The sequence below is a fragment of the Ammospiza caudacuta genome, chromosome 12, assembly GCF_027887145.1.
Source record: "Ammospiza caudacuta isolate bAmmCau1 chromosome 12, bAmmCau1.pri, whole genome shotgun sequence".
Classification (NCBI taxonomy): domain Eukaryota; kingdom Metazoa; phylum Chordata; class Aves; order Passeriformes; family Passerellidae; genus Ammospiza; species Ammospiza caudacuta.
The window spans coordinates 3,040,117-3,064,126 of NC_080604.1; positions in this window are offsets into that span (position 1 = coordinate 3,040,117).

Consider the following 24,010-nt stretch of genomic DNA (forward strand, 5'->3'; position numbering starts at 1 on the left):
AGAAGAGAAGAGAAACCCAAAACAATAACAACAAAACAAACAACAACAACAACAAAAAAAGATTGTCAAAGCTTTTATTTTACAAGCAAAGTGCTTGTGCTGATGAGCTATTTTATGACCCTTTTCACAGCATGTCTTGGCACCAGCCATGAACCATTCTGCAGCTCCTGCCTGCCCTGCAGGGCTGTGGGACTGTGCCACCCTGTGCCAGCAGCCAGGGCAATCCTCACAGACACCCTGTCAGCAGCACAGCCAGCAGGGAAGGCATCAGCATTCTGCAGGCAGAAAATGTGAATCACAAGATTTATTAGCTAGAGAATGAATCCAGTGGATGATAATGTGGGAGACTTGGCATCTCTGTTTTGCCTGCTTCACGAATAAAATTCAGCATTTGTGTATTTCATGAAAAAAAGGAACCTCTTAATATTAAAAGGGTTAATTCTTAACTCATTTCTCTTTCACAGAGCAGAAATATTTTCTGTAAGTCATAAATAACACATTTTAATAAACGGAGACTTTGATTACTTCATGCGGTCCGGCTTGCATTGTAATTTCGCAGAGACTCTTTGACACCGTTCCAACATCCAGTTTCTGTTGTGCATATTAAAAGTTCTACATATTTCAGACATGTACAGGTCTTCATGGTCTACTAGTGAACAGTGTTATTACTGAAAATAAGTTTGACTTCTAGAGAAATAATTGGCTTTTAACGGAAAGCGATTTTATTTTTAAAAAACTTCATTGTTTTCATGATTTACCTTTAATTTATGTTCCCTTGCTATACAGTCATTTTTCTCAAAGTGCACTAATTTTGTAGTTCAAACAAGGCTTCCATTTCACCCTTGAGCCAGGATCCCTGATTTTTCTTTCAACTGGAAGTGCACAAACTAAATTTTTGGAATCGGTTCAAGGTCAAATTCAGTTCCTTGGAGTTTTGTCTTGAATGTGAACTTCAACAAGGAATGAGAAAATGTAACTTTTTCTCAGTGACAAATTCTAGCCAATGTGTTGGTGGTGGCATTAAAAGAGCAGGAGGGCTCATGCTGGCTTGTGCTCCAGTGCTGGAAGGAGCTGTAACTGCTTCAAAGATTGGAAATTAATTCAAGCAGCATCTGGTTTGCCCTCTCTAATTTACTTTCATTGATTATAACCCTACAATGAGCATTTGGTAGAGAACATTTTTAATGTGGTTCCTTCCCTGAACCCCTGAAAAAGGAATAAGGAATGAATATATTTACCTGTGGGTTCAGCAGGTGCATGTGGAATTGCTTGAAATTTTGAGTTTACTTCCACACTGGGGAAAAATGTTTTCTGTCAAACTGGGGAAGTGGTTCAGCTATTAACTAGCTGAAAATGTGTTAAAAATTATAGACAACCATTCAGTAAACCTCAGTTTCTGCAGAAAACTGAGCAGCCCTGAGCAAAGTTGGCCCATGTTTCAGCTGGGTGAGCTCCTTCCAGAAATCCTGAATTATTTTCTCTGTTTACAACCACATATTAAGAACTTCTCCCTGTATCCCCAGTGCTTCCCTGTCTTTGCAGTGGATTAGATGTCACCAAGAATGTTTGCATTTTTGTCATTGCAGGTTTCTGGTGGCCTGCACAGCTTGCACAGAGGGGAGCTGCTCTCTTGCACTGCTCCAAAATCCACCCATGGCTGCCCAGACTGCAGCCATGCTTTGCTGGAATTCCTTTGTTCAGAGCTGACTGTTCATCTTTAACCTTGGTTATTTATGCTTTACCTGATTTTGGCTGAGCTGAGTTCAGGGCTGAGTAATTTTCCAGCGACTTTGTACATGATGAACACTTCACTAAACTTGCTACCAATGCCTTTGATCAATGTTCTCTTATAAAAGTAATTATTCAAAGCAAAACAGGCTGCTGATGGAGTTCATAGCTCACTTTTGAACTGCCAGGCTGGTGGTGAGTAGTGCTTATATTGTAATTGTAAATGATAATGGTATTTATTGCTCCTTCCAGTTGCTTTTACAGAGGAGTCTGCTGTAACTTGGGGCTCTCTATTAACTCACTCAGGCATTCCCTTTACCCAGAGGTGTTTCTCACTTATCCAGTGTCAATGAAATTGCTCCTGCACAGCAGCATAAAGGGACAGAGAGTCTGCTGAAAATTTCCTATGAAAAAAATTAAATCACTCTCACAAGCACATGGGAAAGAAAAAAGATAAGAATCTGAAATTACAGTAAAGGATTCTTAGAGAAAGGTGCTTGACAGAAGGATTTAAATGAAAAGTCAGCACTCATCTGAGGCTTCAAGACTGTCTCTAGGATCAGGAATGGGACAGGAGAAGTGAAGGCAAGAACAGGAGTGTGAAAGGAAAGTTACAGAGCTGTCAGTGGTACCAATAAGCCTTGAGAAACAAAGGTTACGACAGTCACCATGTGCTTTATTTTGTTTTTCTCAGCTGTTGAGTAGAAGCTGGATTTGCATTACATTTTGTATTTTTATGAGGGGATCAGTTGGTTCTTGTGGCAGTTCCATGCCAAGTTTGTAACCACAGCAGAGCAGCAGAGCAGGGAGTGTGAGGCACCTTAGGAGGAGGCAGCGGCAGCAGGGGGTGCCCAGGGTCAGTGTGGGCACCCAGCTGTGTGCCACTCTGGCAGTGCCAGGGGGGTGAGGGTCAGTGTGGGCACCCAGCTGTGTGCCACTCTGGCTGTGCCAGGAGGGTGAGGGTCAGTGTGGGCACCCAGCTGTGTGCCACTCTGGCTGTGCCAGGGGGGTGAGGGTCAGTGTGGGCACCCAGGCTGTGTGCCACTCTGGCAGTGCCAGGGGACTGGGTGGTGCCCAGGATCAGTGTGTGCACCCAGGCTGTGTGCCACTCTGGCAGTGCCAGGGGGGTGAGGGTCAGTGTGGGCACCCAGGCTGTGTGCCACACTGGCAGTGCCAGGGCTGATGCTGCTCTGGGACTGGCAGTGGCTGTTTGACACCCACATCTCCATGCTTTTGTTTGCGTTTTTCTCTGCCCTTCCCAGGACTGCATGCAAGTGATTACAAGACATTGCCAGGTTCCTCCCTCTTGTTGCAAACGTTCACACAAAGAGCAGAGCTCTCCTTGGTGCCCCATCCACAGGCAGAGCTGGTGCCTGGTCAGGTCTGTGTTCCCACTGTCCTTCCTGTGTGTGCAATGGGTTCTTTGGTCTATCATCACATACTCCCAGGAGATCCTTGGGCTCGGGGTTCAGCTGCCTGGCTCCTGTTGGAGCTCTGCAGGCTCTGCCCTCTCCAAGGGCCTCTCTCCATGGAGGGCAACCCAGGAATTTCCCTTACCTTGGGTAGGCTCTGGGTCTGACCCCCTCTGGAAGGCAGCAAAGCCATGGGTGCACTCTGATGCTTCTCCCATTTTCATATCCCTCACACTGGAAGAAAACTTTCCCTTGGCTACAGTGGAATCACTTCTTATTAACTCCAGTGCAAATAAGAGCAGGAGCTGGTCTGCAAGTGTTGAATTATTCATTGTGTCTTCAGCAGGGCTTCCTAAGATACCCAGTATCTTTGATCTGTGACATCATTGCTTGTGGAAGCCAAGAGGAGACATTCTACAACTGAAATGTAAATTCCCAGATATGACCTGAAATGTAAATTCCAGTAATATTCCTCCTCCAGGTGATCTCTTATTTCATATAAACCCAGCTTAACAAATATTCACCACCCCCACTGCAGCCCAGCTTTGTGCAATTTAAAAGCAATGATGCACAACTAATTGCTGGTGCATTGTGCTCAGTTATAGCAGCAGTGAATGATTTCCAAAAGTTGATTATCCTTGGATGAATGATTTTCTTACCTCTGGTACATGCAGGGTTTGCTTTTGCTGCTGTGACAGACAGCTAACCACATGTTCTGCCTCAGTGGAACATCAGTGTGTGCTGGTGAAATCCACTCCATGCCTTGCAGCGGGTGTGCTCCCTCATGTTTTTGATACTGATGTTTTATGGTGTACACAATCACCAGGCCACACTTGGAAGAGAGAGGGCTGAAATGGAATTTATTTCCTCTAAATTTGATCCAAAGTCTTCAAAGAGTTTCCAAAAAAAAAAAAAAAAAAAACAAAAAACAAAAACCCCAAAAAGCCCAAACCAGCAAAATTATGCACACTGGCAGGAGACAGTGTTGACGGTGTTTGTAATACTTTCACTCTTTTCAGTTGTAGAACATGCAGAAAACAAACACCACCACATGCATTCTTCATGGCAGGCAGGTAACTTCAGTGGCTCCTCAGAGAGCTGAAATTACCCTGAGTGTCCAAACCAATGTGACTTCCAATCAACCATTTGTCTGCAGGCTGCTCATAGGGTTATCTACAAGGTGTTCAGAAAATCTCAGTTCATACAGAAACTTCAAACTATCTCTTTTAGTTTTGGCAAGTTAACTGAACCTTTTGCACTCAAAGCCACTCACTGATGTGAAGATCAGCCCTCAATGTCCAACCCTCAGTGCTGAAAGAAAGAAGAGGGAAATTATTTAAGAAGTTTAAATGAGTAAAAGCTCAGAGTGGTATTTCTGAGATAATTTAACAGGCTGCCCAGAGAATCTGTGGCTGCCCCATCCCTGGAAGTGTCCAAGGCCAGGTTGCACCTTGTGCAGACACCCAGGTATCCAAATGGTGCCATAAAATGGCACCAAGCTTCACTCCTGGTGGGAGTCCATGGGATTCAGCTCCTCCAGTCTCAATGTTTGTAAAGCAAATTAACAAGCTGCAGAGAAGTTAGTCCAGGGTGTATTGTTATCCATTAGGGTTGAACCTGCCAAGAGCAGATCCTGATGTGATTACTGAGACAAAAGTATCACTGAAGTTCTGGAGCTCTGCCCAAATTAGGGCTTCAGCACTCAGTCCTTGTTCCTTTATGTCATCAGCAATCACAATGAGGTTGTTAGTGTTCTCAACTAAATAGTATCTAACAAGAAATCGTCACATTTGTTTGACAGAACAAAATATATTTTCATGTGAAATCTGTTCTTCAAAATTCCAAACCCTGTTTACACCCAGGAAATTGCTTAATTTGTAGCAATTTCCTTTTCTTTAATTCCATTTCCAATTCCCATTATGAAACTCCCAGGCATGTAGTATGGCCCTATAAATAGGTGGAGTAGGACCAAAAAGGAGGAAATACCTGCCCTTTTGTACATTTTACTCCCATTTAGAGAAGGAAAATAAGAGAGACATATACAGAAATTCCAAATGTAAGCAGTTACAATAATTAGCAGCGAGATTAGCACTTGATTAACACTTTTTAAATTTTTTTTCCATATCCCCCTTTGCAGCCAGACATAAGTGGAATATTGTGGCTGACGTACTACAGGCCTTTTGTGAAAATTCCAGCGCAGATTATGAAGCTACGCCCCGAGCCCTGCTCCCAGCAGAGGTGGGTATCACCATGCCCAGCAGATGTGGGTATGAATCACCATGCCCAGCAGATGTGGGTATCACCATACCCAGCAGATGTGGGTATGAATCACCATGCCCAGCAGATGTGGGTATCACCATGTCCAGCAGAGGTGGGTATCAATCACCATGCCCAGCAAAGATGGGTATCACCATGCCCAGCAGAGGTGGCTGTCAATCACCATGCCCAGCAGAGGTGGCTGTCAATCATCATGCCCAGCAAAGGTGGCTATCACCATACCCAGCAAAGATAGGTATCACCATGCCCAGCAGAGGTGGCTATCACCATGCCCAGCAAAGATGGGTATCACCATGCCCAGCAGAGGTGGGTCTCACCATACCCCGCAGAAGTGGCAATCACCCTGCCCAGCAGAGGTGGGTATCACCATGCCCAGCTCACAGGTGCCAAACCCCTAGAGAGCCGTGCTCAGCATCAGCCACAGAGCCATGGTGGGTGTGAGCCAGCTGCATCCACCCATGCTGCTCTCCTTGCCCATTCCAGCAGGAACCCCCTGGGCTGGGCTGGGCTGGGCTGGGCTGGGCTGGGGGAGGCCCTTTTGGGTGTTGGGCTGGGGCTCTGCAGCCCTTGCTCTGGTGGAATCCCTTGTGTTGGCATCTCTGCCCGTCCCCATGCCCCAGGCACAGCCAGGGTGCTCCCTGCCCTCTGCAGTCCCTGTGTGTGTGTGACACCCAGGCTGGGCTGTCTGAGCACTGCCCTCGCCCTGTTGGTGACATTTGTGACCAGGTGGCAGCAAACAGCATTGCTGGGCAGGGAGGAGCAGATGTTTGACATGGGACAGGCCCTGGCAGGGGAGGGTAAGAGCCAGAACAAACAAAGAAAAAAGGCTGGTATATATTTTCTTCCTTGATAACAGAACTGACTTAGCAGAGAGGGGAATCAGAATGCCAGGAATGAGCTCTCTGAGGCCAGCACTGAAATGCAGCAGCAGCACAGCTCAGTGTGCCATGCTCTGGTGTTCTCCTTCCCATCCCAACCGCTCCTGAGCTGCACTCCATCTTGCCTTGTCCTGAGCAGAGCTCCTGGTGCTGTTGGCCAATGCCACCAGCTGCAACGTCCCCGGGAGCTCCAGGGCCACATTTGTGACAAACTGGGCGTGGATGTGCTCAGCTTCCTCCCGAAGAGCAGGGAGATATGATTGCAAACCCAGCGTGCTGAGAGGCAATGGGAGCAGGATGGCTCCTCCTCAGCCATCTCCTCCTCCTCCTCCGTGTGTTTCCTGCCCAGCAATCAGGGGGTGTTTGCCCTGACATCTCCCAGGGGAGGGCTGAGCTGGCTCCTGCTCCCCGGCACTGATGCACCCAGCTCAGCTCTGCTCAGCCCCACAAACCTGGCACAGGCCTTGCTATGGGATCAAGTGCAAAGCCCAGTTACTCTGGGTGAGAACCTTACAGGGGAGCTGGCAGTTCAGAAATTACCCTTCAACTCACACTGCTTTACATCAAGTTTTCCTAAATAGACCAAATCCAGCTCCTGCATATAGAAAATGCAACTGTTCATCCATGCTTCTTGAAATTCACACAATCAGTGTCAAATTCTGCAGAGCTGGGACTAAAATCTCTGGTTTCTGTAGCTGATTTTCATGCAAGGACAGTGCACTGGATTGTGGTGACATTCCAGCTTCCCCAGCTGTGGTCCAAGCCTTGCTTCTTTATGTGGGAAATTGAGCAAAAACTAAAAAAAAAAAAAAAAAAAACTAAAAAAAAAAAAAAAAAAAAAAAAATATATATATATATATATATATATATATATATATTTTACATTGCTTTATGTTCTTGTTTTCCGAAGGGAAGGGAAGGGAAGGGAAGGGAAGGGAAGGGAAGGGAAGGGAAGGGAAGGGAAGGGAAGGGAAGGGAAGGGAAGGGAAGGGAAGGGAAGGGAAGGGAAGGGAAGGGAAAACCCCTACAAAACTCCAAAACCTGAACCATTTTTACTTTGCAAACACCAAAGAATCCTGATCAGGGTACAAAATAGAGTAGAATTTTAGCATTGTTAAGGCTGCAGTCCTCTCTCCCATGCCCTGCAGAAAGCAGTCCCAGCTTTTCCCCTGCTGCCATTCTGCTCCAGCCAGAAAAGTTGCTCTGCCTGGTTAAACCTGTGCTGTGTGTTTCATGAGCAGTGTAAAAGATCCTCATTGCTGTTCTAAAAATACAATGTATTCAACAATCCTAATCCAACAGTGCAAGACAACACAGGTTTCTTTCATTAGAGGATCGTGGTAGGTATTGCTGAATCTAGTTCAAACAATTACCACTGAATTTTATATCTGCAGGCAGTGTAATAAACTGGAATATAGTTTTCACTCTGATCAGTCACATGAGAAGTATCTCCTTACTGCTGCATCCCCTTAAGCATCCTTGTTCACCCATATGTGCATTCAGGCAAGTGCTGCCTCCTCTCCACCATTATTTGATGTACAGACCTCAGCCAGGGCTCATTATTTTGGGAGTGAGGCAGCCCCTCCTCAAAGTGCCACTGAGGATGCCCCCAAAGCCAGGGCTGAGCCCAAATTCAGGGGCTGATGAACTGGGTCAGAGCACCCAGCCAGGAGTGTGGTGATGGGAGCAGCCTTGTTGGTTCTTAATCTTCAAGATTTGGGGTTTTGTTGTTGTTTTGGTTTGGTGTTTTTAAGAATAGTTTCATGAGGAATAGAAGGAAGTGGTGAAAGGAAAGATTTACTAAACTCTTCACAAAATAGGCTTGTATTATTGGTCCAAATTAATGTTCTGACATGGTTTTTTTTCTTCTAAATTTTTTTTCTTAGTTGTGCAGAAAATGCAGCATGAGCTTGTCACAGATGAAGACTGGGGCCTTTTTTGAAGCCACAACACTGCTGCATGTTGCAGTTGACCACAGTTTATTTTAAAAAGAGCAGGTGGACAAGGTGAGGCCAAGGAAGTTGTGTGAATGTGAGTCAAAAAATAAGGGGGAAGAAGTCTGCTAAATGAAGAATTACAAGGTTTGCGTACTTCCTGAAAAATTAACTTCTTGATGAAGTTTCCTTGCATTCCTAGATGAGCTCTGCTAGATTTCATGATGTGGGGATGAGTCCAGAACAAACCATGGCCTGGGATTGCAGAGGAGGTGAGCATGAGAGAGCAGGGGCAGCCCAGACCTTGCCTGTGCATGACAATGTGTCACTCCATGCTGGGGGCCAGCTCTGACTGCTGCCTGGGCCAAAGGAGCTGCAGCCCACAGGGGTGGGAAGGATCTGTTTGCAGACCTCAGGGAGTGGAGGATTATCCTCATTAATTCTGTGAACATGAAAATTAAATAAGGCTGATGAATCATGTAAGAGAAACAATTTTAAAAGCTCAGGCAACTCGAACTGGATGAATTTCCATTGAATGTTGTCTCATGGGCTGCAGTGTCAGGGCAGTGTGTGCATGTACCAGGTTATCACACGTGCTCAAACCAGCTCCCTCCCCAGCAATGCTGCTCCAGGGGGCAGGTGATAAACAAAGAGTGCAGGCAGGTCCAGAAGAGATGCTCCTAATTAGTTTTTTTCTTTTTTTTTTTATGTCTGAGCTGTGAAAATTGGCTGCAGCACTCCCTGTGATTACACCTTTGCCTACTACAAATTTTGCTGATGTTTGGTTGAGGCAGCAGCAGCAATTACGCAAGGCACAGGTGCTGTGGAGCACTCCAAGGTGTGCTGAGGGAGTAAACAGCCCTGCAGGATCAATTTCCCCGTGTTTCAAAGCAGAGCATGTCTTCTGTAAATCTGCTGATGCTGAAAGATGTGGCTCCTCACATGCCCAAACCTCAGAGCCAAACAGCCACAGAGAGCTCTGGTAAGGGAGTGACCTCGTTACACTTCTTGAAGGTTGGGCTCCAATGTGTCATGCAAAAGTAAACAAACATCATGTCCTGATGTAAAAAGGGCTCAGTGTTCCTCATCAGTGCAAGGTTTCAGGCTGTTGGTAAGGGGAACATGGAGAATTCTCATTAATGCTTTATCTGCTACAGAAGAGAATGCAGCACGGGGATGGGGAGGGCAGTGATGCTCTCTCTGCTGCTTCTGCCTGTCCTTCTGGAAAAGCAGAGAGTGCAGAGGCATTTCAGGCCCACAGGTGCATTTAAAGCCTTACACTGACTCCATCTACTCATGTGAAATGCTTACACAGTGAAATATCCCCTCCCACAGAAATTCACCTCTGCTTTATCCAGTGTGTCCCAAAGAGAACACAAAGCTGTCTTCTCATAGGATTCCAGAATGGTTTGGGTGGGAAGGGATCCAAAGATCCCCTCATTCCAACCCCCTGCCATGGACAGGGACACCTCCCACCTGTCTGTGTCCCTCAGGAGCTCCTGATCTGCTCCTTGCTAGTGCAGGCTCTGCTGGTTTATCTCTCCCCTCTCAGACACCTCTCCTGATCTTTGGGATTCTCCTGTATTCTGTGCCTGTAAGAATTTCCCCTTCCTGATCACACTATTTTGTATCTTCTCTCTGGTGCCTAAAATGCCTCAGTCTTCTGTGCAGTGCTGGTTAATGAGTTCAAACTGAATTTAAAATAGCTTCAAGATAACTAGATATAGAGAGAACTAGAGAGAAATCTGCAGCTGGAGGGATGTGACACACACATAGCCCAAACACAGGGAAACCCAAACACACACCAAGAGACACACACCAAGAGACCCACCCCAAACACACCCCAAGCAAACTCTCCTCTTCAGATGGAGCCCTGCAGGAGTCTTTTTGTAGGACACACAGAGTAAAAGGTGTTGTGCAAGCCCAGGGCCTGCCACACAGCTGGGTTTACCTGAATGGAATGGAGAGCAGGGGAAGGTGGGGCAAGGCAAGCCTGGGGCAGGGACAAGGGAGGGGAGGATTCCCACTGGAATGGCTGGGAGAGGATCATGTGGGTGCCTCTGGAAAGAAATGGTGGCTGTATTTACTCACCACCCCAAGCTGGCATTTGTTTGTGGGCAGGGTGGAAGGTGCTCCCCTTTCTGCTGGCACTGCAAACATGAAAAAACTGAGCTGGTGGGTGAGCTCTGCTTGTGGGTGTGGAAGGATATAAACCAGGGGGAAATGGTGAGTTACTCCTTGGTTAACTGCAGAAAGCTCAGGAAAACGAGTGGCTGTTTGTCACTGGACAAACAGAATGTCTCTGGAGGGGAACTGCCATGGGCAGCACAGTCTGACAGCTGCTTTTGGGGGAGGATTCCTTTTATTTGCAATGCTGGATGCAGCACACCTGTGTGAAAGTCTCAGTCAAGTGAATCCTTGCAAACAGGGCTTTGTGGGAAAGAAAGACTCTGGTTTGGCAAATGCAGCACAGCTTTCATGAGATCCTTCTGATTAATGTGGATTTGCCATGTCTGCCCCACCATCTGCTACCCAAAAATAGAAAATTTGGAGTGATGCTATTGCTGCCTCTAAACTTCCAGCTAGGATTTAGGCTTTAATGGAATAATTACATCACAAACCAGTGAGATCTTGCTCTCAAGCCATTAAAGATCATTCCAAAGGTGAAATTTGTAATTTGCTGTTTTCCCTTTCCCTATTTTGTGCCCTTGCCTCGTAGGAGGTGGTCAGCCAAGCTGTGCTGGCCATGGCTGGTGTGTGGCCATGGCAGGGCAGGTTGGGAGCTCTGGGCCTCTGCCTGGCAGAATAACCTGTCTGAAAATGGGCTCTGCACCAAAATGGGCTCTGCACCAAAACAGCCCAGGTTGGAAAAGCAGCTCTGCTGTGGCTGCTGGGGGTGTGAGGGCAGAATGGGGTCTGGAGTCACCATGGCTCAAGGGGGCCAGGAGAAGATGGTGGTGATGATAATGATGATAACTGTGGTGGTGGTGGTGATGCCACCTGTATTGCAAATCTAGTGCTGAAAATAGTTTGGTCTGTTTTTTCTTTTAAGAGTGAACCACTGAGATCCCATCAAGGGAATAGATTCTCTGTTTTTGTCTCTTCCTCCCCCTCCCCCAGTGTGCACTCCTAATGCTTATGAAAAGTTAAGAGTCACTTTGTGTTTTGTTTTGCTTTTCCTTAAATGGGGATGTTCCATCTACTGTCTTCTCAAGCCTGATCAAGCCTTCTATTTGATCCCAAATAGCCCAGGTTTGCAGTTTATAGAATTATGAATAAAGGCTTCATGTGCTATTTAAGATACATGTTCCTCCTCATTCAGAAGTGTTTGGCATTTACCTTTCTTATTTAAACATGTTTAAGCGATTCCATTACTAAATACTGCTGGAGGGAACCAGAGAGGGAGCAGAAATTTGGCATCAATCCCAGTGCAATTTGGAGGCGAAGGTCTGAGGATGCTCACTATCCTATAGAATGACAGTAATTAAAATTAATGAAAAATCACTGCATAACACCCACCACTTGACATATTTCCTCAGGTGCTTTCTTCAAAAATCTCCAAGAGAGACCTGTGGCTTGGGGCTTTGAAGTTCCCCTGCCCCTCCTCAGTCTCACCTCAGCTTTCATAAATGCAGATAGATAGCTGAATAAATATTCCAAAAGAAGTTCATTACTTAATACTCTTCTGTCCTAAGTAGCTTAATTTCTGTCTCCAGATGCCTTTGTAAAACTGCATTTGTGCCCAGGTGGAAGGATTAGAGTTGGCTCAGCCCAGTGGCAGGGACACAACTCCTTGGAGAGGCAGCAGGAGGAACAGCAGGGCTGGGGCAGGGAGGGATGGAGTGTGAAGGGGCAAAATGCCCCAAAAAACACAGCAAAGAGCCCCAAAACAAGTAAAAAAACCCAAACCCCACCCCAAAAAACCAAGCCTCACAAAATATTCTGTGTGAACATAAATCTGTTTGGTTGGTGAAGAAAAACAGGCTCTTCAAAAATTTCTGATTGTTTGTAGCCAACAGCACAAGCCTGGTAAGACATGGCACAGGGGGCACACACAAACTGTTATTCCTTATTGCACTTAAAATCCTTGTGTTGATTCCCTGGTTTCTGTGAGGTGGAAGGATCTCATACTGGGATGCTAAAAGGCAAACTCACAATTCAACAAACTTGGAGGAAGAATCCACGTTTTATGGGGTTTTTTCCAGGTGAAATGGAAAGAACCCTATTAAATTGTCTCTTCCTGTTGCTACCACACAGTGCCACCTACTCAGCTCTGTGGATTCTCTTTCAGGCAAAGGAAACTTCCTGACCTTTTTTTTCCCTAAAAGCAATTAAGAGAAACACTTAAGAGAAAATTCTGATCTATTTGTGAAAATCTTTTTCTTTTCCTGCTGAGAAGATCAACATCAGCATATCAGGCAGAAAAGATTCCAGTGTCACTTGGAAGTGACATTAAAAGGCTCTTCTGAATCAGCAAAGCACCTAGCACATAAAATCCTCGTGCTCTGCAGCCTCAGTGTTTGGTGAACAGTCAAGGTATTTTCTTACCCTAAGGAAAGAGACAGAGTTGTTTTTGTCTTGGTACTCCTTATTCTGAGTTACTCTTTGTTTTTTGTCATGTTGCAAATCAGCAGTGAAGAAAACTCACTCAGCAGGCAGTGAAAGCAGCAGCAGCTGTTTACCCCTTGGGACGTGAGCCCTGCAATCCCCACCCAGCCCAGCAGACACCTCCAGCCCCGCGCGTGCACGTTCGGCTTCACCTGAGCACAGGCACCGGGCCAAGCAGGGATCACACACTCCAGGGCTGCATTTCAGGCTAAAACACTCCCTCTCCAACAGGTTAATGAGTGAGCCGTGAAGCACCAGAAGCATCAGAACTGCAGTTTGAAATATCTCATATTAAATCTCTAAAATAAACATTGAGAACTAGAGAAAATAAATTGCTCTGTGAAAGAATTGAGTAATATTATGATTTCCCTCTTCCTCACCCCTTGAATATATTGCTTAATCTGTCCTAAGACTGTAATCACCATCCTTAAGAAGGATGTGAATGTGGATGCCTTTGGGTTCCACAGCCTGTTTTCCTTACAGCAGCAAAGAGGGGCCCTTCTGACTCTATCACTTGTCAGTGTTCATTAATAATCTGGATTTTGGGCAAGGTTCTTATGCCACATTTGTGAGGATGAATCTTGCTTGGAGAGCAGTCAGTAGGATCCTTGACACTGATTTGATGAAACTTTTAGCTTGGCAAAGTGTCTTTTCTGTGATATGCAATGCAAAAATTGAGTATACCCCATCCAGCACTTCTCCCCCAGATGGCTGAGTTTCAGGTTGGTTCCTCTGTACTTTTTCTGTGATGGTTTCACACTCTGAATTGGAAAAGGTTGGATTGGAAGTTCTTCCAGGAGTTGCACATCTTTGCAAATATGGAGTGTGTGTTATCATTTCTGAGGCTGTGCTATGATGTCTTGGGCCGTGTTATCCTCATCTGGAGAATGGTTATTTATGTAGATGTTTGCTAATGAGATCCTGTTTGTTTCTAAATTGTTACACGTACAGCAGCAGTGGGATCACACCCTCAGACTGTAAAATCTTCAGGGCAGCAACTCCTAGTTTGCACAAAAGTGCAAAAACCCTAAAATACACAAATCTGCCTTGTTGAGAGCTTATGTATCACTGGCAAGTGCTTCCAGGAAAAATAGCGAATTCCTTTCTTTCCCAGAACTGTTCAATTCTGCATTTTTTCTTTAGCGAGTTCTGGAATTGAATTTTCAGCCTCTATTCTTGTTCGTTAGATTTTGTTTCTTCCTGTCTTGTCCTCTTGGTTTTATGACTACTTATTTATAGGTTTGTTTCTTCCAGGCGGTTAAATTGATCTTTAATTTTATTTCATGGCCACAGAGGAAAGCAGCACAAGCTGCAGCAAGTTGGGAGGCAGGCAGGTATTGTGTACACTTTCCTGAGGCTAAACAGACCCGTGCTCCAGTGTCTTGGCTGCTGCACTGTGCTTTTCTAAGGAAGGGGATGTTGAGGGAGATCTGGGGAATTTGTTCTTTTATTGGATTAAATGGAATAAAGATGTGTGGTCGCGGTGCTGTGGGGCTGCAGTGGAGCTCAGGCGTGGTCACCAGGTCAGCCTGGGAGTGCTGAGAGAAAAACCCAAATCTCCTGGGAGGGAACAAATCCTCACTGTGAGCCAGGGCTGGGCCTCTGGAGCTGGTTTGGCACTGGGAATCAGGGGAGCTGTGAGGAGGTTCCATCCCAGGAGGTCTCTCTGTGACCTGAGCCGTGCCCAGAGCAGAGGTGGGAGCAGGGTCTGAGCTGGGAGCCCCTGAGCAGGGCTCATGCAGAGCGAGCAGGAGCTGTCTCCACTTGCCAGGCAGCTGTTTCAGAGGTGCAGAGATGCATCAAGACTTTGCTACTGATCCCAGCACACTGGGGAATAGGATTTGCCACTTTGTTCCTGTGCCTTGAGCAATTGTCATGTTTTCAAAAGAAAATTGCTCTGCTACAGTTCTGATTTCCACCTTTTGAACGCTGCTTTTCATCTTCACTTTCTCTTTGCTTTCATGGGCCAGAGGAAATCACTGCCTTGAGGAGATGCAGCAGTTTCCCCAGACAAGGGGGTCAGGGCAGGTGGGAGGTGACAATGCCTCTGTCCCCTGCTGGGCACTCAGGCAGTGCCAGCCTGGGTGCCTGAGGGACACAGCCCTGCACTGGAGGGCTCGGGGGAAATCCTGTGCTTGGCTCTGATGGAAGGCACCTGTACTTCACACACCAAAGATTAACCCCTTGTTCTGCAGAGCTCAGGTTGGGCCCAAGTCTGCTGTGGCAGTTTTTATTTAGTTAATACCAGAATGTGCAAAACCACAGGCTGAGTATTTCTGTTGGACCCAGAGGTCTTGCTGTTCAGTAAATCCTCCTCAACAGCACTGGTTTTGAGAGCTGATCTCTTAGTCAGGTATCAGTAGATTGTGATCAGAGCCTCCACTGTACAACAGCACACACAGGAAACTGAAATGTGTGAGTTTGCTGTGCTGGGACACCCTGCAGGAGTAATGCTGTGTGTGCCTGGGGCAAGGATTGGAGAAGCTCCTGTCACTTCATGGTTTGCTGTCCTTCTGTGGGTTCTGCTGCCCTTCTCTGGGTTCTGCGCTGCCCCTCTGTGGGTTCTGTGCTGTCCTTGTGTGGGTTCTGCTGTCCTTGTGTGGGTTCTGCTGTCCTTGTGTGGGTTCTGCTGCCCTTCTGTGGGTTCTGCTGTCCTTGTGTGGGTTCTGCTGCCCTTCTGTGGGTTCTGTGCTGTCTTTCTGTGGGTTCTGCTGTCCTTCTGTGGGTTCTGTACTGTCCTTCTGTGGGTTCTGTACTGTCCTTCTGTGGGTTCTGCTGTCCTTGTGTGGGTTCTGCTGTCCTTCTGTGGGTTCTGTGCTGCTCTTCTGTGGGTTCTGTGCTGCCCTTCTGTGGGTTCTGCTGCCCTTCTGTGGGTTCTGTGCTGCCCTTCTGTGGGTTCTGCTGCCCTTCTGTGGGTTCTGTGCTGCCCTTCTGTGGGTTCTGTTCTGCTCTTCTGTGGGTTCTGTGCTGACCTTCTGTGGGTTCTGCTGCCCTTCTGTGGGTTCTGTTCTGCTCTTCTGTGGGTTCTGTGCTGCCCTTCTGTGGGTTCTGTACTGTCCTTCTGTGGGTTCTGCTGTCCTTGTGTGGGTTCTACTGCTCTTCTGTGGTTTCTGCTGTCCTTCTGTGGGTTCTGTACTGTCCTTCTGTGGGTTCTGCTGTCCTTGTGTGGGTTCTGCTGCCCTTCTGTGGGTTCTGTGCTGTCTTTCTGTGGGTTCTGCTGTCCTTCTGTGGGTTCTGTACTGTCCTTCTGTGGGTTCTGTACTGTCCTTCTGTGGGTTCTGCTGTCCTTGTGTGGGTTCTGCTGTCCTTCTGTGGGTTCTGTGCTGCTCTTCTGTGGGTTCTGTGCTGCCCTTCTGTGGGTTCTGCTGCCCTTCTGTGGGTTCTGTGCTGCCCTTCTGTGGGTTCTGCTGCCCTTCTGTGGGTTCTGTGCTGCCCTTCTGTGGGTTCTGTGCTGCTCTTCTGTGGGTTCTGTGCTGACCTTCTGTGGGTTCTGCTGCCCTTCTGTGGGTTCTGTTCTGCTCTTCTGTGGGTTCTGTGCTGCCCTTCTGTGGGTTCTGTACTGTCCTTCTGTGGGTTCTGCTGTCCTTGTGTGGGTTCTACTGCTCTTCTGTGGTTTCTGCTGTCCTTCTGTGGGTTCTGTGCTGTCCTTCTGTGGGTTCTGCTGTCTTTCTGTGGGTTCTGCTGTCCTTCTGTGGGTTCTGTGCTGTCCTTGTGTGGGTTCCTTTAGGAGAGATTGGCCATCCCAGAAGGACAATCTGAACTGTGGTGGATGAACCAAGTGTGGAACTGTGCACCAAATCCTTCAAGAGTGGTGCTGGCAAACGCCTGAAGGAAATGCTGTAAGCCTGACTTAACACAACTGAGAGGAGGGAAATGTTTCTGTGCACACCAGGAGCTGCCTTTGGAATGGGCTGGGCCTGCCTGGGCCTGGCTGCCCAAAGCAGTGGTGGGCACAAGAAGCATCAGCAGTGTGCAGAGCCAGGGATGGCTCCCTGGCAGCCTCAGGGATGTGCAGGGATGCTCTGCAGGGAGTGCCTGACCTTCAGTTCTTGTCTGAGTGATGCTTCCCCTTGGCACAGCTCAGAGACAGCGCTGAGCTGAGGGAGCACTGGGCAGGGCCTGGGCAGGGGCTCTGAGAGTAAATATCTGTGATTTCCCTGCACAGAGTGAAACCTCGGGGCTGAGAGGCCCTGCAGCGCTTTGGGATGTGCCCACACGGGGCTGAGCAGGGCCTGCCCACAGCCCAAAGGCAGGGTCGGCACTGCAGAACCACAGCAACAGGACTGGAGGGCCTGGAGTGTCCCTGCCACCCCAGCAGGACAGCATGGAGCTGACCCACAGGGAATTGGTTTGTCAGATACCCTGCAGGGTAACTCCTCAGCTTTGGCAGAAAAAGAATTCATAGTTTTCCCAGCAAAACGAGTTATTGATGCTTTAACCAATTCAGGAGCTCTTCTTTACTTCAGTTTTGAAAGCAGTTTTTGGAAAGGATCTCAGTGGGGTTAAAATGGTAGCTAATAAGCCCCCCCTTTCCCTTGTCATAGCAGCAGGAAAATCATCAAGGGCTGCTTCTACATATAAACCATTTGCCTTCAATAAAATAACTGGATGCACAAATTTGGGATTTAATTTCAGTCTTATTTGGTGCTTTTTTTTCAGGTTGTGCGGAGTAATGAATTCTGGCATAAATTGTATAAAACACTCTGATAATTTTTTTTTGTTAATGTTGCCCAAGTTAGAGAGCTAGCACTTAAATAGTATTGACTTTTTCTTTGTTTGTTTCTTTCTTATCAAGTTTCAGACATTTTTGAGGGTTTGGCAGGCGTCCATCAGCCCTGAAGCCGTGGATGATTTATCACCTGGCTGTGCAGGGCTGAGGTAGCTGTGCCAGTGCCCTGCCTGCTCTCCTGTGCCATTCCCAGCCTCAATGCAGAGCTGCCTGTGCACAGCCACAGCCGCACTGTGCTCCCCAGCAGGACGCTTCTCTCTGGGAATTTTATTGATCTAAAAACTGTATTTTTAATGAACACGCTCAGGAAATGTGTTTGTACACAGATTTATCACTATTTTGCTGCCTCCAGAAGAGATAACTCTAGAGTGTTTCCTCCCAGCTCTGTCTGGACCTCCTGATCCCTTCCTCAACCACTTGCAGCTCTCAGCCTGTTCTGTATCATCACCCCATTTTAACACTGTGGCAAATTAGGCCTTTTTTTTTTTCATTAAGCCATAAATTATGGTTTCCTGGATTTGATTTATGTTTTTAAATTAATATTTCCCCATCCTTTTCCCCTTTCCAGAAAGTCTTTATCTGGCAGTTCTCCAGCAGAGGTTCTGCCCCAAGTCAAAATCCTGCCTCAGGATTTCCTGGTCTTGCCTCAGCTTACTGCATGTCCAGAGAGTCATTCTGCAAACAAATTAATTTCTCCTTGTCTAGAAATTATAAAGCTCTTTCATTCTGTCCTTCTGCAAAGGAAGGTAGAACAAATCTGTCTGAGGGGCTTTCAGGGCACTCTGCACTGTGTTATGTATGGGTAACAGCCAGGTGCATCTGCAAATAGAACAGGAGCAAGACAGGCTTGTAAAATTGAGAGAGGAAAAGCAAACTGTTATGGTTAAAATCGTTGTTTGTTCTTCTTGTGTTCGTGCATTAAACTAAACAGTTGCCATCACCCACACAGACAGAAATAATCTGCCTTCCCCTGCACCTTGTTTTGGAGAATGCTTTAGAAACTGCTCCCTTTTCTGCCCCTTCTTTGTGTAGAAATGTTGAAAAGTTACAGCAAGTTTTCCTCCATGCCCCTTCTGCAGGCTCCAGCCAAATATCTCAGGGTTCTGTTGCCTACCAGCCTTGGAGCTTTGGCTTCTTGCCCTACAGATCTTCCAGTGCAGATATGAGCAGAACTGTGGTTTTGTTTGGCTGGAAGTTGAGTTCTTCTCAGGAGATTTGGGTGGCTGTGAAGCCAAGTGGCATGGCAAGGCTCTGAGCATCCTGCTCTCCTTTGTCAGCAGATGACAATCTGTCACCAGCTAAAACTCCCAGGCACCCAGGAGAAGAGCAGCAGATGGAGTCAGCTGCCAAGAAAACTGCTCCCTGGCTCTGTGTGAGGCTTTAGAACCACAGAATCATGGATTCCTTAAGGTAGGAAAAGATCTTTGGATCATCAAGTCCAACTGTCAACCCAGCACTGCCATGTTCACCTCTCAGCCATTTTGGGAGTTTCTGCCTGAAGAACACATGGTGGGTTTGCTGGGGTTTGGGAAATTCCTTGGGTTTGTTTTTGTCCCAGTCTTGCCCTCTGTGCAAGTGTCCATAGAGAGGAGGGTTCAGCCCAGGGTGACACTGGGGGTGACACTGTGGGTGGCACTGGCTGTGTCACTCCCTTGGGACATCACAAGGCTCAAACTGCAGCATGGCAACAAAATCTGATTCTCTTCCTTGTTCTACCAATCCTGTGCTCTGTGTAGGGATTTGATCTCTCTGTGGTGAGTAAAATCTTCTGTAACTCGTCTCCTGTGCCAGGGAAATGGAGCACATGAACAATGTCCACAGGTCCTGCGTGGGAGCTGCTGGACATCAGCTCTGGACAGGGACTGCCTCTTGCTTTGTCCTACACTCTGCTGAGGGAATTTTGTACTTCATACATTTTTAACAAGAAAAAAAATGCACTAGGTGGGCATGATATGCAGCTAATGCTGCACTCTGTCTATTTTTAGGAAGCTGTTGGCCTGTTCATTTGCAATTGTTGCAGTTGAGAACAAATATTCTCAGTCAATGCTGAAATAAGAAACGTGAAGGTGCTGGTTCTGCTGTCAGGCAGGCAGGTGCTGCTCTGAAATGGCTCCATTGAAGTTCAGGAGCACATCTGATCAAAGGGGACATCAAAAGCAGCTCAATCTATAAAGCAATAGTGCCTGCATAGAAAGCAGGAGAGCTTTATTGAATTCCATCAATTGTTCTCGGTGTGTTGGGAGCACAGCACACCTCACCTTTGAGTTTCTGCAAGTGAGGATGAGAGGCATGGAGGGAGGAGGATGAAGTTCTAAAGAAGAGCTGCCTTTGGCATTTCTGAGGGAGGTTTTGCTAGAGCAGGGTCCAAACACATCTGAGATGCCTGCATTGCCCAGCTCAGGGCTGAGGTTGGGGCTGGCAATTCTGCTTGGCTGGCACACGAAGGCAGATTTACATGTTTGGAGTGCAAGGAGATTAAAATACTGATAGAAAGGGGTGAGAGAGTATTGCTCTGGCATTACTGAGGTGTGCACAGTGTTCTCCCTGAGCCATGTGTGGTGCGTGTGAGCATGGAACATTTACCTGGTGGGTTTTCTTGCTCTGCCCCTACACTCACTCCTGCAGAATTGCCTACTGAAAGTGTTCATCTTTCTCACCTCTTGGCTGTTTGCAGAGAGGTGAGTGAATCTCTGAGGGGAAGGAGAACTGCAGGTCTGGAACTCGATGGGATCAGGCCATGAGGATGCTTCAGGCAATGTTTTTAGCTGTGAAAAGCACACAGTTAAAGAAGAGATTTTCTGTTTCATCCAAAAGATCAATATTCATTTGACAGTGAGCAGAAGGGGGAGACAGAAAGGCTCAGTGTCAGTGCTCACACTGCACTTGCCATGTGGTGGAACAGGTTCTGTGTCAATGTGCCTGGGTCCAAAAGTCTGATCTGACCCCACTTCCATAATTTTGCTTTCTTTTTTTGACTTTCTCTGTCATCTTCCTGTAAAACTAATTCACTTCAGTTCTAATAAGAACATTGTAAGATAATGGAGGAATCTTGGCTGAGCATTTGTTGTTTTAATTTCCAGCATATTATATTGATTCTCTGAAGATTGCTTGTCTCCTTGAATGATTTGTGGGTTTGTGGGGTTTTATTCCTGTGGAGACTGGGAATCAGGAACATGCAGCAGCACCTGCATCAGTGTCCTTACCAGCTTGGAGTAGGAAAGTTGGAATACTCTGAGTTTGTAATTTTTTCCCTCACAGAGGTAGAAAACTGATTTCCTAGGCCAGGAGATGCACTGGATGAACAGAGCTGTGATTCACAAGGGGTTTCAAGGTTTTTTCTTTGAGTTTTGGGGGTTCTGAGTTTTTTGGTTTTGCTTTCTGTTTTACTTTTTCTTCCTATCCCCTAAAAACAGCCCTAAACAGGAGCTGGGAAAAACCTGCAAATTTCAAATGAAGATGGATGCTCAGCTGGGACTTGTTTGGAAAATTTTCAGTAGCTGTTCTGCAGAACTTTTCCACTCGTGGAGTTTGAACTTTTTCCACCTCCAGTGGAAGGTGTCCTTGGAAAGGGGTGGGACACAGGGATGTCCTTGGGGATGGGGTAGGACACAGGGATGTCCTTAGAAAGGGATGGGGTAGGACACAGGGATGTCCTTGGGAAGGAGAGGATTCTGCTAAGAAGCCCTTTGAGTTTTGGAAGTCAGCAAAGTCGTGGTGGAGGTGTGCTGGGTACTTTCTCAGTGCGGTGCCTCAGGTACCCTTCCAGAAGACTATTTCTGTTTTAGATCAAAGAAAAGGACAGTAGCACACCAGAAATCCTTTCTCGGGCATTTTCTGTGGTTTGATGTGTTTTTTTCTTCCTCCTCTTCAGTTATTGTGTGGTCAGCCTTGACGGGCTTTTAATGCCCTGCCAAGTTCCCTGGGAGCTGCAGAGACCATCCCTCTAATGGAAATATGATGTAATTATACTTCAGCATCCTCTAAATGGGTCTCTTCTGCTACCAGGGTGCTCACATGTCCATGCAGTTGGAAGTTTTGTTTTGTGCATCTGTTTTTAATGAGGATGTGGCCCCAAACTATCACAGAGGGCCAGGAGAGCCAGCTGTCAAAAGCTTCTGGTACCCAGAGCTGGCTGTGATGGCTACAAATGTTTTTCATTTGTCTGATTAAATAACTCCTGCAACACAGTAATAATCAAAAGTCCTTTTTATTACTATTCAGCTACACTACTAAGTGACCAGAAATGTGAAGAAAAACCAGGGTGGAAACAAAAAAAACCCTTCAGGACTGTAAAAGTTCACCTTTTAACCCATCTTTTCAGCACCTGCCTGGAGCAGGGCTGTGGTGGAACAAAGGCTGTGGAGTGATGCCCGTGCTGGGCACTGTGTGTGCTGGTCCCACCTTCCCTGCTGCCAGAGAGCCAAAATCCCTGGGGACCTGGCTGCCCTTGGAGCTGGGATCACACCCTGGTGCGCTCACCACGGGCTGTGGGGAACACTCAACACCACAATGCAGGCAGGGACAGGGAGCGGTGTTTCCATTGGAAGCGGGGCTGCGTTTTCCTCACCTGACCTCATGGAGATGAGGCAGAGATTGGCTGCAGAGCCCGGCTGGGGTGGGGACTCACCTGGCCTTGGGTGCTTTCTAGGACTGCTGTGTGCTGCTGCATGTGCTTGAGCTGCAGTGTTTGGATTTCCAGAACCCAGGGAATCTGTTTTGGGCCTGCTCTTGGTCGGCTTGCCTGGTTCCAGGCCAACTCACAGCTCAGAACTTGTCTGTGTTTGGAAATGGATTTTAGAACAGACGCACGGCCAGCGGACCCAAGTGCCAAAACACAAATCCCAGAATCCCAGAATGGTTTGGGTTGGAAGGGACCCTTAAATCCATCTCATTCCAACCCCCTGCCATGGCAGGGACACCTCCCACTGTCCCAGGCTGCTCCCAGCCCTGTCCAGCCTGGCCTTGGGCACTGCCAGGGATCCAGGGGCAGCCACCCATATCCCATCCAGCCCTGCCCTCTGGCAGTGGGAGCCATTCCCTGTGTCCTGTCCCTCCATCCTTGTCCCCAGTCCCTCTGCAGCTCTCCTGGAGCCCCTTTAGGGGCTCTGAGCCCTCCCAGAGCTTTCTCCTCTCCAGGTGAGCTCCCCCAGCTCTCCCAGCTGTCCCTGTGCTGCTGTCAGCAAACAGTGGGTGCATTTTGTGGATGTGCCACCTCCTGTCAGGTGTGGCACCACTGCAGGACAGGGGGAGCAGCTCAGGGCTCAGGAGCCCCTCTGGCCATCCCTGCCCACCTGCAGCACCTCGGCTCTGAGTGCTCTCAAATCCCCTGGTCACTCCCTGCCCTGCTGTGTGTGCCCACAGGAATCTCACTGAGCTCACTGGTGAGTTTTCTTGGACAAAGATCACAGAAAACCCCATGGCTTAAATGATAGCTTTGGAAATCATTGAAATGGTAGCTAATGATGCTCTTGTTTCACTCTGTGCTTCGTTCTGCAGCAGTGTGCTCAGAATAGCTTGGAGTGGATTTGGCCAGTTTGGATTTTTTACAGTCAATATTTTCAAGAGAAGTGAAAAGCAAAATAAGTGTGGGATTAAAAGAGAGAGAGGAGAATTGTTTACATTAACTGAACAACAGATGTCAGACAGCTTTAAAAATAAAAACAATCAATTTCCAGCAGTAGTGATTATGGAATAGACCACTACAACATGACTCCAGGGAGAGACAGTGGGTAAAGGAGCCCAGTTTGTCCCTGAGTAGGCCATGGGAAGCTCTGAGGGCACCAAGCTGGGCTCAGGGCTGCTGGGGCTCCTTGGTCCCACAGCTTTGAATTAAAAATTGAGTTGCAATCACCACGTGTCAAACTCAGAACACTGCCACCTCCAAAGGACTAAGAACAACATTTGTACCTGCAAAGAGCTCAGTTCCTCCTGCTCTGGGCAGACCCAGGGGCAGCTGAGCACCCAGAGCTGAGTCACACAGTGACTCACACTCGTGTCCTGGGGTTTTGTTTCCTTTTCAAAGCAGTTTCCTGTATTTTGGTCATATAGGATTACAATTTAAAGCCCTGGCTGACCTGTTTCGGTATGCAAGTTCAAAGAAATACAGACTTGCAGATGCTAACCAAACATGTATCACTTCTAGATGCTGTTTCCATGTCACTTTTCAAATTTTGTGACAACTCAGGAGAAAAAACTCTTAATAATGTGAATTTGCAGTGATTTAAAAAAAAATCCTGAGAATTGTCCCTTGTGATTAAAGAGGCTGTAAATCAAGTGTGTAGGCAACTTTCTAAGCCTTGCTATGCTTGCTGAGGTCTTTGATGTTCAGGTGCAGATGTTCAGCCTGTGCCAGGGCAGAGTCAGCACCCCAGGCCCTGTGTCAGCTCTGTGCCCTCAGCTCAGTGCCCTCCCCTGTGCCACCAGTCCAGTGCCCTCGCCTGTGCC